The sequence below is a fragment of the Symphalangus syndactylus genome, chromosome 10, assembly GCF_028878055.3.
Source record: "Symphalangus syndactylus isolate Jambi chromosome 10, NHGRI_mSymSyn1-v2.1_pri, whole genome shotgun sequence".
Lineage (NCBI taxonomy): Eukaryota > Metazoa > Chordata > Mammalia > Primates > Hylobatidae > Symphalangus > Symphalangus syndactylus.
Genome location: NC_072432.2, coordinates 27,548,797 through 27,560,711, shown reverse-complemented (window position 1 = coordinate 27,560,711; position 11,915 = coordinate 27,548,797). Strand labels below are relative to the sequence as shown.

The following is an 11,915-nucleotide window of genomic DNA, read 5'->3' as shown; positions in this document are numbered from 1 at the left end:
AATGAAACGAGACTTCTCATACACTCTGTAGAAGCATTTCCTAGATTGTTTTTTCAAATTCAAAAATTTCAAGTGCACTTCCAAAAGTTTGTTGAAAGTGGCGTGGTGCAGCTTGGCGTGAATTCACAGCTGTTTAACATCTCAACGCTTTCAGGGACCTCGGCTTCTAATTGGTTCCAAAGCCAATTTAAGTTGTCTTACCATGCAACGGGAACTCAAAATGCTGATTGGACTAAGATGCGTCGCTTACAACGTCTGTAAATCATGGTAGCGATTGTTTTTGGAGGGATTCTATACAGAGCAGTTTAGTGACTGTTAAAAATTTAAACATCACGTTCTCAAGTGGAAACTCGCAATTATTTGAGGAGAGAAGAAGGGAGAAAAAGAGCGTTTGGAACTTAGAAGAGTACCTTAAAAGGCACCAGGAAACATTCACACAAAGGGAACGATTTTCATTTAAGTATTTATAGGAATGGAGCATGTTTACCTGCAGTGTTTCTGTGCTAAAAATTTTCAGGAGTTAGTTATAAATCATTCCCTTTTCTTCTTTAACTTCTCTTTCCTCAAATTGGGTTTTAATTATCCCTCGACATGTGTGTTTTAAGTGGTATGGCTTCGATGTGGCTGTGTAGGCTAATGCCAGGGAGGAGGGCAGATTTAGCAATGAACTACAACGCACTGGAACTGAGGAATGTTCCTGTAGCTTTTTTTCCCTGATGTTTCTTTCCAGTAACAAAATGTTAGTGTGAAATCATTGTACTGTATTTAGTTCAAAACAAATAGGGATTTCATCTGTGCATTTAGTAATTCCTGAATATAAAAATAAAGCAGCCAAATAAATAAAATTCAGATGACCTTGGGAATACTACACAAGTAAATCACAAGAGATTAGCGAACGAAGCACTGGGCAAATTGTTTGAAACAAAAAGAAAGTTTCTCAGCTCACAAGATGAAAGCTTTGATTTTCTCATGAAAGAAAACTAATAAGAAATAGTTATTTTCCTGAAATACAACGTTGCAAATGGGAGTTGGCGGGGGGAAGCAACAGTATTTTAATACATTTTGCAATCTGCAATGCTGCTTGATTTTGTTGTATAATTTTTCGATATGCTTAAAAGGGGGAAAATAGAATTAAAAGGGTTGGAAACGTGAAGTAAAACATCTTGGTTCTGATAGTACAAAGCAGAAACAGCCACACACTGCCTTTATTATTCTTCATAAAGGCTGAGGCAGAAGGGACACGCGACAAGGGAGTCTCTGTGGCGCAATCGGTTAGCGCGTTCGGCTGTTAACCGAAAGGTTGGTGGTTCGAGCCCACCCAGGGACGCGCCCTTGTTTTAGGAGCTGATCGCGGAAAGTTTTGCAGAAATCGAGTTCAGGCCTCCGGGCTAAGCTGGGGTGGATTTCCAGGGACCAAGCAGAGAAACCACCGACCCTTACACCGCGCGGCCAGCCGGCGAGCCCTTCGCTTTCGGCCCGTGCAGAGCGGCCTCCTGTCCCTCGCTGTCCTCTCCTGGCTGCAGGTGAGCGCGGCTAGCCCTTCCCCGGGGTCGTCACAGCGGTCTAGGCCTCGCCAGGGTGCCGGAGCGGGGCCGCGCGGGCCCGTTTGCCGCGCGCACCCGCCCCTCTAGCTCTGCGCGTCCCCGGAGGCCCGCGCGTACACTGGCAACGCGGCCCAGGCTGGTCTCGCTTGGCTTCGTGACGCCTGAAATGTAACGGGGCCACCGAAATGCATGCATTTCAACAGTGTCAAGTTCAAGCTGCAAGCTGAAAACTCTTACATTTTGTTGAAGCATGGACGCCCTTTTGTCTGTTCCCTGTCAGCGTAAACATCTCCGTTTGCGACTTAAACATTAATTGTTCCTGGTATTAATGCCTTCAGAAATAATTTTTGTGTAGTAAATCTTTCGTGTGGACAATATTGTAAGAATATATATTATATTTTACTTTTTCTACTAAAACGCTTGAATTTAGTAGAGAATAGAATAAGCCTGCAACGCTTCCCATCAATGCAGAAAAGGAGAAAACCTCTTTTACAATAGTATGACTTAAACCTGAAAAATAAAAGAATGATGAGAAAGACTGACAGTGAAGCTGCTGCCATACTTTGCTTCAACTTTCTACTTTCAACGTCCCCCACCTTTTATTTCCCCAAATACAAAGCCCTCTCAGAATAGTTTCCTTTTATTTCATTACTTTAAGAAATAATCATAGTTTCATCATAATAATTATTGTCTTGGCTTGGACTACAGAAAATTGAAAGACAGTTTTGAAGAAAAGTGTAAGAACTAATACATCTTACTCCTGTGGATATATTGTTTTATATTCGTTAAATTTCAGCTCAGTCGACATATTAATAAAGGCTAATTTTATTGAGTGCTTTCGTGGGGAAAGGTATGTAATCTTCATAAGTCTTCCAGGTCCTATTATTGCCATTGTACAGATGAGGCAACTGAGGCACAGTGCGACTGAGTAAATAGCTGAGTAATTTGCCTGAAGTCACAGTGAGTTTGGAACCTGGGTAGTCAGGCCCAAGCCCAAGCTCCTCCCTGATGTACTGCCTTCTTGGAACTTCCTTCCTCTAAAATACAGCTACCTAATTAGTTAATTTAAAACCAAAATGATACTTGAATTGTTTTTTATGAAGTTTCGTTAATATTTTGCTCCAAATCTCATAAAGGGGGTAAAATAAAAACCAACACAACATTTATGGCGTGCTAAAGTGCCTTGTTAAATTATGCATTCATTGGGCTGCTCAATTTTATTCAAATGAAAGCTGCGTGTGAACATGAAGTCTTCCTGGGGAATCTGTCTTAGGGAAACAATTTGTTAGCATTTAGGTACAGAAGGCAAGATGAGAGAGAGAGACAGGCAAAATCTGGAAGGAGATAGATTCAGGATAGATTCAGGCCATGGAGTCTAGAGACTAAGGATTCTTTGACCCCAAGCTGATGTTTGGGAATTGGGACATCCACGTAGACCCCTGTTTCAGGACACTTTTCTGAGATAGTACTAGAATTTGTACTTGACCAGGGGCCTAGGTGTCAGTTTAAGATTTGATCTTAAATTTCTAAGTACATTCTATATCACCTTATTTTGGGTATTAATATGATTTAGAGACCAGAAAATGAAGGAGAATTAAATGGGTATGGAGGTGCCTCACTGAGTGCAAAACTCCTCTCTAATGTAAGCAGAAGCAGTTGCTGTTATTATGTGGACAAGTGCTTAGGCCATTTCCTTGGCTCTTGCAGGCAGGTAAGATAGGTGGGTCCCAGTGTGGGTGGCTGACACCGGTACTCTCAGCACTTTGGGAAGCCAAGGCAGGAGGATGACTTGAGCCCAGGAGTTGGAGACCAGCCTGGGCAACAGAATGAGACCCCATCTCTACACAAAATAGAAAATTAACCCAGCATGGTGATCACTTCATTGCACTCCAGTGTGGGTGACAGAGTGAGACCCTGTCTCAAGAAAAAAAAAAAAAAAAAAAAGGTAGGTGGGCAACAATTTGGAAGAATTGCATAAATATTTATGGATGCATCAGCCTTATAAAATTTCAATGTGTCATGGTTGTAGATGTTGCAATAAATGCTATTTCTGAGGAGCATCTTTTTGTCCTTAATTTCTGTCCTCTATAATACTAGCCAAACCCAGATATATGTCAAGATCATTTAAAGCTTTAATTAAAGGCTGAATAGCATTTAAAAGGCTATGTTGTATATTTGAGTATGTAAATATGTTCCTAATATTGCTAATAGAGTTGTATACTTAAACTGTGTATACAAAATCAGAGGGAAATTCACTAAAGTAACATAATAAAAGGTGAACCAATTGCTATGATTTAAAAATAAAAACTCATTAGAGAATGTACCATTCATCTAATTCAGAAAAGGACAAAACAGATAATAGATAAAAATTAAAGATCTGTCACAAAAGTTATAGAAGTCATTCATTTAAAGTATTTTCATAATGCAAGTGTTTCTTCAGACCGTAATGGAGGCTAGGAGGAAGCCACATGGTTGGTTTAACGTGTCTCTGCTTTCATTTCTAACACTTGTGTCTGATGTCGTGCAATGCAAAGTTTAGAAAAAAAAGCCTCAAGAAACCGAACTGCTCTGTTTCTGCATGCATAATACATGATAATGAATAATGCAAATATGAACTTTTATTTCTCTGAATTTTGATGGACACAGGGCCTAAAATGTTCTTCAATTTATAGCTACAACTGAAAATAGCAATGAATTGAGGGTAGAATAAGCTATGATACATTTAACTAGAAAATAGTTAAAGAACTTGAAACATTTTAAATAAGTAAGAATGTTAATTTTATCAACTGTATTATTTCATTTTAAGTCCTTGGGGTTGATCCCTTTTGGTAATGTCAGTGTATTTTATGTTTTTACACGTCGAAAATAAGTGTTGAGCTTACAGTAATAGGGTGAGAATAAACTATGTCTATAGATCACACCAAATACTTAAATCTTAAGTTATTTTTAAGGCCTACATTTTTAAGAAAAATCTTAATATTTTAATTGTTTGAAATATGATTGAAAAGGGAACTTTTCGAATAAGCATAAATACTTACAGAAATGTACACAAATTATTGAGTACAACTGAATACATTTTTACAAAGTTAGCACATCTTTGTAAACAATTACCAACATCCCAGAACCCCCTTTATGTTTTTTTTACCAGTCACCAAAATGTAAGTTTTAAACTGTAAACGTGCAGATTATTAGGTTAAAATGTGAATTTTTAACTTGTCGTCGATCAGTATTGAAAAATAAATTTATGACTAAATCCTGTGTCTTAGTCTGCTCTGCTCAGCCTACAATAAAAAAAACACCACAGACTGGGTGGGTTAAACAACAGACAAAATTTATTTCTCACAGTTCTAAAGGCTGAAAAATCCGAGATCAAGGTGCCAGCAAGGTAGGTTTTATTCTGCTGACTCTTCTCTTCGCCTGCGGGAAGCTGCCATCTTGCTCTGTGCTCACGTGACCCTTTTTTTTGTGCATGCACCTGGGAGAGGAATGTCTAGCTCTCTGATATTCTACTCATAAGGACACTGATCCAGTCATGAGAGCCACAGCCTCATCACCTCATGTAACACTAATTACTTCTCCAAAGCCCCATCTCCAGCTTCTATCACATTGGGAATTGGGGCTTCAGAATATATGTTTTGGCGGGGACAGAAACATTCAATCCTTAACACTCTATCAGAGGAATAATTACAGATGGTGATTAGAAAAAATAATAGAAATTAGAAATCAATTTTCCATGCCTACTCACTTATGACCTAGCCATCTATGATAGACTTGGTAAGAAAAAATTTGTGGTATTAAGGCAGGAAATACGAGAAATTTGCTGTTTACTTGAAGGGTTTAATTTTGCCTATAAGCAAATAAAAAGTACTCTTACCCCTTTCCATCAAAGATATAAAACAAAAACAACCTTTTAGAAATGATTATGGTACTTAAATTAACTCAATTTTATTTTTGGAAATAAAGTGTAAATTTTAAAACCGAGATGAGACTTGATCTTCAAAGTTGCTGTAGGAGAAGAGAACTCAATAATTTCTCAAATAATATAACCAAAAAATCTTAAGAATTTTAATCTAGAGCTGTCTATTGGAGGAAAGCAATGTCCTGTCATTTTGAAACTATAAAAAAAAGAGGAAAATCTAGAGCTATATGAAAAAAGCTATATTTAAAGTTGTGGAAGGTCCAGAAATACTACTGAGGAAAGGCATTCAAGAAAGGATCAGTGTACAAGAATCTCAAGAAAAGTTGTACTTTCTTTGTTCAAACAAAATTATTCGTTGTTATTATTAAAGTGGTATATGCCTAAGGTTATAATAATAAATATCTATAAAAATTTCAGTACAATTATATTTATTGCAACATTACTTAAAATAGTGAGAAACTATAAACAAGAGAAAATATCAAACACTAATGGAAATAGTGAAATACATTGTGGTATATTCTTTAGATAATAGAATATATAAAAAGTATTTATACAGACATTTATATAGTGTTCTTCAGAAATAATGCCTTTGGGCAATGTTAAAATGTGGCATTAAGCACAAAAAAAAAAATGCTGGATACAAAACTGTCCAAAAAGCATAATCCTATTTTGTAATAAGACTGAATTACTTACGTAGGTGATCTATAAATATTTCTTGATAGTGAGTGAAATACATCAAAATGAGAGGATCTGATTTTTTTTCTTTTTTACACTTTACCTCCCAAGTTATCTACAACAAATATGTATTGCTTTAATTTGTTAACTTTTTTCTAATATAAAAATACCTGAACTCATACTCTATATGCAATTTTGAATGCTGTTTTTCTATCTTAAAATTTATGTATTTGTTTGAGTTCCCCAAAGAAACAGGAACAGTATATATTTCCTCTAAGGAAATGGCTCGAGTGATTAGAAAGGCTGAGAAGTCCAAGATCTACAGTTGGCAAACTGAAGACCCAGGAGAGCCAATAGTTTAGTTCCAGTTTGAATCTGAGCTGACTGGACAAGGCCTGTCCACATTGGTGGGGGAATCTGTTTACTCAGTCTACCAGTTTACATGGTAAACTCATCCAAAAACACCCTCACAGACACACCCAGGAATACTGTGTTACCAAATACCTGTGGTTCAGTTGAGTTGATACATAAAATTAACCATCACAAATTGTATTAAGGAAGACTAGAGAGCGCAGAAATAAATCCCTAAATATACAATAAAATGACTTTCAATAAAAGTGCTGGGATTATTCAATAGGGAAAGGATATTCTTTTCAACAAATGTTGTAGGAAAACTGAACATCCACATACAAAAAATGAAGTTGGACCATTGTTTTATACCATATGCAAAAATTAACTCAAAATGTATTACAGACCTCAATATAAGACCTACAACTATAAAACTCCTAAAATATAGGGGGAAGCTTCATAGCATTGGATTTGACAATGATTTATGTATTTGTTAGCGTAGATATGACACTAAAAACACAAGCAATAAAAGAAAACATAGATAATAGACTACATCAAAATTTAAAACTTCTGTGCATCAAAGAATACTATCAAAAGAGTGGAAAGGTAATTCCCAAGATGAGAGAAAATATTCACAAACTATGTATCTGATAAAGATGTAATATCTAGAATATAGAAGGAGCTCCTACAATTCAACAACCATATAAAACTAAACAGCCCAATTAAAAAATGGCCAAAGGGCTGGAGTTGACATTTCCATAAGAAGATGTGCAAATGGCCAATAAGCACATGAAAAATACTCAACATCATTAGCGCTAGGGAAATGCAAATCAAAACTACAGTGAGATACCACCTCACACACATTAGTATGGTTGTTATCCAAAAAAACCCATAAAATAACAAGTGTTGGTGAGGATGTGGGGAAATTGGAACCTTTGTGCACTGTTGATGGGAACTTAAAATTATATGGCTATCATAGGAAAGCAGCAGGCGACTCCTCAAAAAATTTAAAATGGAATTGTCACATGATTCAGTAATTCCACTTTTGAGCATATACCCAAAGGAACTGAAGACAGAACCTTGAAGAGATATTTGTACACTCATGTTCATGGCAGCGTTATTCACAATACCCACAAGGTAGAAGCAACCCAGGTGCCCATAGAAACTTGGTAAATGATGAATGAATAAACAAAATGTGATAAACACACAGACACACACACAATGGAACATTATTCAGCCTTAATAGGAGGGAAATTCTGACAATGCTACAACATAGAGGGATCTTGAAGATGTTATGCTTACGTGAAATATATCACTCACAAAAGACAAATTGATGATTTGTATGAATTGTATAATTCTGCTTGCATCAGGTACATAGAATAGTTAAATTCATAGAGATAGAAAGTAGAATGGTGGTTGCCAGTGGCTGGGGAAAAGGAGAAATGGAGAGTTGTTTTTGAATGAGTATAGAGTTTCAGTTTTCTAATATCAAAAGAGTTCTAGCAACTGGTTGTACAACAGCATGAATGTACTAATTCTACTGAGCTCTACACTTAAAAATGGCTAAGATGTACATTTCATGTTATGTATATTTTATCACAATTAAAAATGAAAATATAAATTATTTTGAGGGGATTTTTCCCCCTTATATAAGACAGTGTGATATTGAAGCAAGGATAGATAAGCAGACCAATGGAAAAAATTCAGAACCCACAAACAGATTTAAGCACATTTAATTAAAAAGAAAGTTGAAGGCCAGGCCCAGTGGCTCACACCTGTAGTTCCAGCACTTTGGGAGGCCAAGGCGGGAGGATCAGTTGACGCCAGGAGTTCAAGACTGGCGTGGGCAACATAGACCCTGTCTCTACAAAAAAAAAAAAAAAAGAAAGAAAGAAAGAAAAGAAAAGTGAACCCTTAAGGAAGAGAAGCACAACTCCTGACTCCTTAAGTGACTTCCTTCCAAAGGGTTCAGTTTGGAAGGGAGAAAAGAATAACTTTAAGTGAAGAAATCTGACAAGTACTATCTCAGCCAGGTGATCAAGATCAACATCAACAGTGATAAGTCATGTTGATGGTATGTACCCTTGATAGGATGTAGCTCTTCACCTCTGTGGTCTTCCTTCCAAAAATTTATATTCCCACTCTATTCACAATGAAAACGTCACACAAATTTCAATAGAGGGTCATCCCACAAAGGGGTACCAAACCAAATCCTGATTCCTTTATATTTCCCCTAAATTTCGCTTTAAAACTGTACATTTCTCTTGTTTTTCTATTCTACTCCTCATGTACTTTTCATAGGCAGCTAAAAACAAAAACAAAGCGAAATAAAAACAATTAGTACTTACAATAGTGTGCCTATAAATATCCTCAGCCAGAACTATGAGTTCCTTATGTACGTTTTCTGTTTTCCGCGTTCCTGCAGATGACAGTTTCACGACTGTCTTCTGTGGGGTTTGTACCTCCTGTTAATAAATTATAATATGTCCCCTTTCCTTCAGCCTCCAATAGCTATTTCATTACTGTCTTTTAAGCCTTCAATAATGGGCTCTTTAAGGACTTCCATCTCCTGCTTACCACCTGGTCCCAAAGGTAAGGCTGCAAGTTTTTCTTAAGGCAGACACCATTTCCAAATGCCAAGTTCTGTGTTATTATCTGTTGTTGCATAATAAACCACTATAAAACTCAGTGAGTAAAAACAACAATCATTTTGTTTATCATATGTCTTGGTTTTTAAAAGTTTTCAATTTTTTTATTATTTGGTTTGAGATCGGGTCTTGCTCTGTCGCCCAGGCTGGAGAGCAGTGGCACGATCATAATTCACTGCAGCCTTGACCTCCTGAGCCCAAGTGATCTTCCCACCGCAGCCTCCTAAGTAGCTGGGACCACAGGTGTGTGCCACCATGCCCAGCTATTTTTTAAATTTTTTGTAGAGTCAAGGACTCCCTATGTTGCCCAAGCTGGTGTTGAACCCAGGACTGCATTTATTACCTGGCCTGTGAATGTGCCCACTCTAACTATGGCACTTTGGATCCTTTAGTATCAATGTGAATTCAAACCCTTGAAATGTCAGGAATTCCTCTTCCCCCAGTTCACCCATACAAATGGCTATATGTCCTTTGGAAAAAGGACTGGGGGAATCTATCATACATACTTGCTGTGGGTGATAGAATTCTTCCTGGGACCTGGTCTATCCTTCAGTTAACGAGTTCCTAGCCTGAGTAGTGGCTCGGATCCAGAAATGAAGCAGAATATGGTCATTTTTATTGGGGTGATTGGTCTCAATCTCCTGAAGATCTATGGTTGATTTTTCTTTTCTTTTTGGAGACGGGGATCTCACTCTGTGGGCCAGGCTGAAGTTCAGTGGCGTGCATCGTCATGGCTTGTGGCAGTCTCAAACTCCTGAGCTCAAGTGATCTTCCTACCTCAGCCTCCCAAGTAGCTTGGAGTACAGATGCATGCCACCATGCCTGGATAATTTTTAAATTTTCTGTAGGGATGCAGGGGGTCTTACTACATTTCCTGGGCTGATCTCGAAACAATCCTCCTGCCTCGGCCTCCCAAAGTGTTGGGATTACAGACGCGAGCCACCACTCTTGGCCTCAATTTATCCTGATTGTGTAATTTGAGTAATATGCTTATTGGCTGCTCATCCAAGATGTCCCTGCAGATGCTATGTTCCATTAACCAACTTCACATCTCTGTGAGTCAGACACCTCTCCCTCTTTCAATCCAAACTTGCCAGCCATTAGAATAATAGCCCACAATCTGCCCTTATCACTGCAGGACACTATCATCCCCATTGTTATCAGGGAGCCCAGTTCTGTACCAGTATCCCCAATATCAGCCCAAGGCCACAGGGACAGCCACACTGACCTTCACAGAGATACTGGTGCCCCTCATCCTGATGACTTTATTGCTTTATTAAACAGTGTCCTCTGGCCCCTCCCACAGTCTATCATTGGTGAGTGGGTTTTCTGGCGCTCAACAGGGTATATTCACTCTAGACCATTTTCCTAACCTTTTGATTCTTTATTTTCCTGTCTGCCATGGAAGTTCCAGCACTTCCTCTCACATAATGTGGCCATGTTTTCTACAAGCTTCTAAGATCTTGTAGTGTGTTGTCACCAACTCCTAGGTTGCTTGTCAGGGTTAAATCCTGTTTCACAGGACAATGCTCTGTCTTGATTGACCCTCCTTTATCCAGCCTTATCTTCTACTCACTTTGATCCAACACCAAATATCCTGTCTTGGTTTGTGATGGTATATGTCAGCTCAGTCCTACGTCTCCTTTTGAGAGCATCATCTCTTCCCTCTCTCAGCAGGCTGGCTCACGTTATGACTCAACCCTACTCATTTATCTGATGGCTCAAAGAGGAGGTAGAAGTGGATCTGAAAGGAATGCCTGTGGCCTTGCAAGGCAGATGACTGCATCATCTTAAGCAAGCGGGCAGTGCAGGCCTTTGACAGGATGAAGTGGGCCACTTCTATAGGCCCAGAGTCTGGGAGAATGTGGGAATTCAGGATGCCCCCATGCCATGCCTTAAGGTCAACTTCTTCTCAACAGGCCCTCTCCTTATTCAACCTCTTCTGAAGCTCTGTTACTCTTATTGTCGAGGCTTGGGCTTGATTCTTAGCCCCTTTTGGTGTTGGCTCATAGAAGATGAGAATGTCTTTATATGGTGTGGAAGAGGCCGTCTGACTTTCCTGCTTGCCTTTAATTGGTGATTAATTAACCTCAGCCTTTCGTTGTCTTCCTCTAGGGCATCCACTGTTGTCAGCAGCAGCCAATTCCCTAATCCTTGTAATTACCACTTTCTCTAGCTCTCAAAATCCTAAGATACTGCACCTGCCAGTGCATTCCCTTTTACTGGTATCCAACGCCAGCTCACACCGGGAATGTTTTAATACTTGCACCACTGTCTCATGCCAGAGGTATCCATGCTCCATCTATCCCCAGTGATGGGTCTTCAGTACCTGCCTGCCAGTGGGTGATCTGGCTGCGCCTGCAATCTCATTTTAAAGCCACTTTCCTAGGATCACTTCCAGCACTAGCTGCTGCAGGTCAGATGCCCTGAGACTATGAGATTTGCACGTAGTTTATTGAAGAGTGCTCTCAGAAACAACTCCTTTGAGGAAGCCAGGGAGAAAATAGTAGTGAGCAGAGGAAAAAGCCAAACTGAGATGCAGCTGCATCAGTAGCCTCAGCTGGCTCCAGGGGAGCATTGAGGCTGAAAGAGCATTCAGAGATGTACCAATCCAAGGCACCAGGGCTGGGTCTTTGAATCCCTGCATTGAATCCAGTCATTGGATTGTGGGCTACCCTTGAAGAAGAGACATAAATGTATTGAGGCAACTTCCTTTAACCAAGGTCAATTCCAGAAAATGGATTCAGCTGTGAGCCATCAACAGCCAATAATTACTCCCAG

At 39.0% G+C, this 11,915-nt stretch overlaps 1 non-coding gene across 1 annotated transcript; it reads left to right on the top strand.

Annotated features, from left to right (window-relative positions):
• Positions 1-1,253: 1,253 nt before the first annotated feature.
• Positions 1,254-1,327, top strand: TRNAN-GUU (transfer RNA asparagine (anticodon GUU)). Its single transcript has one exon. It is a non-coding gene; the product is annotated as a tRNA-Asn (tRNA).
• The last annotated feature ends 10,588 nt before the right edge of the window (positions 1,328-11,915 follow it).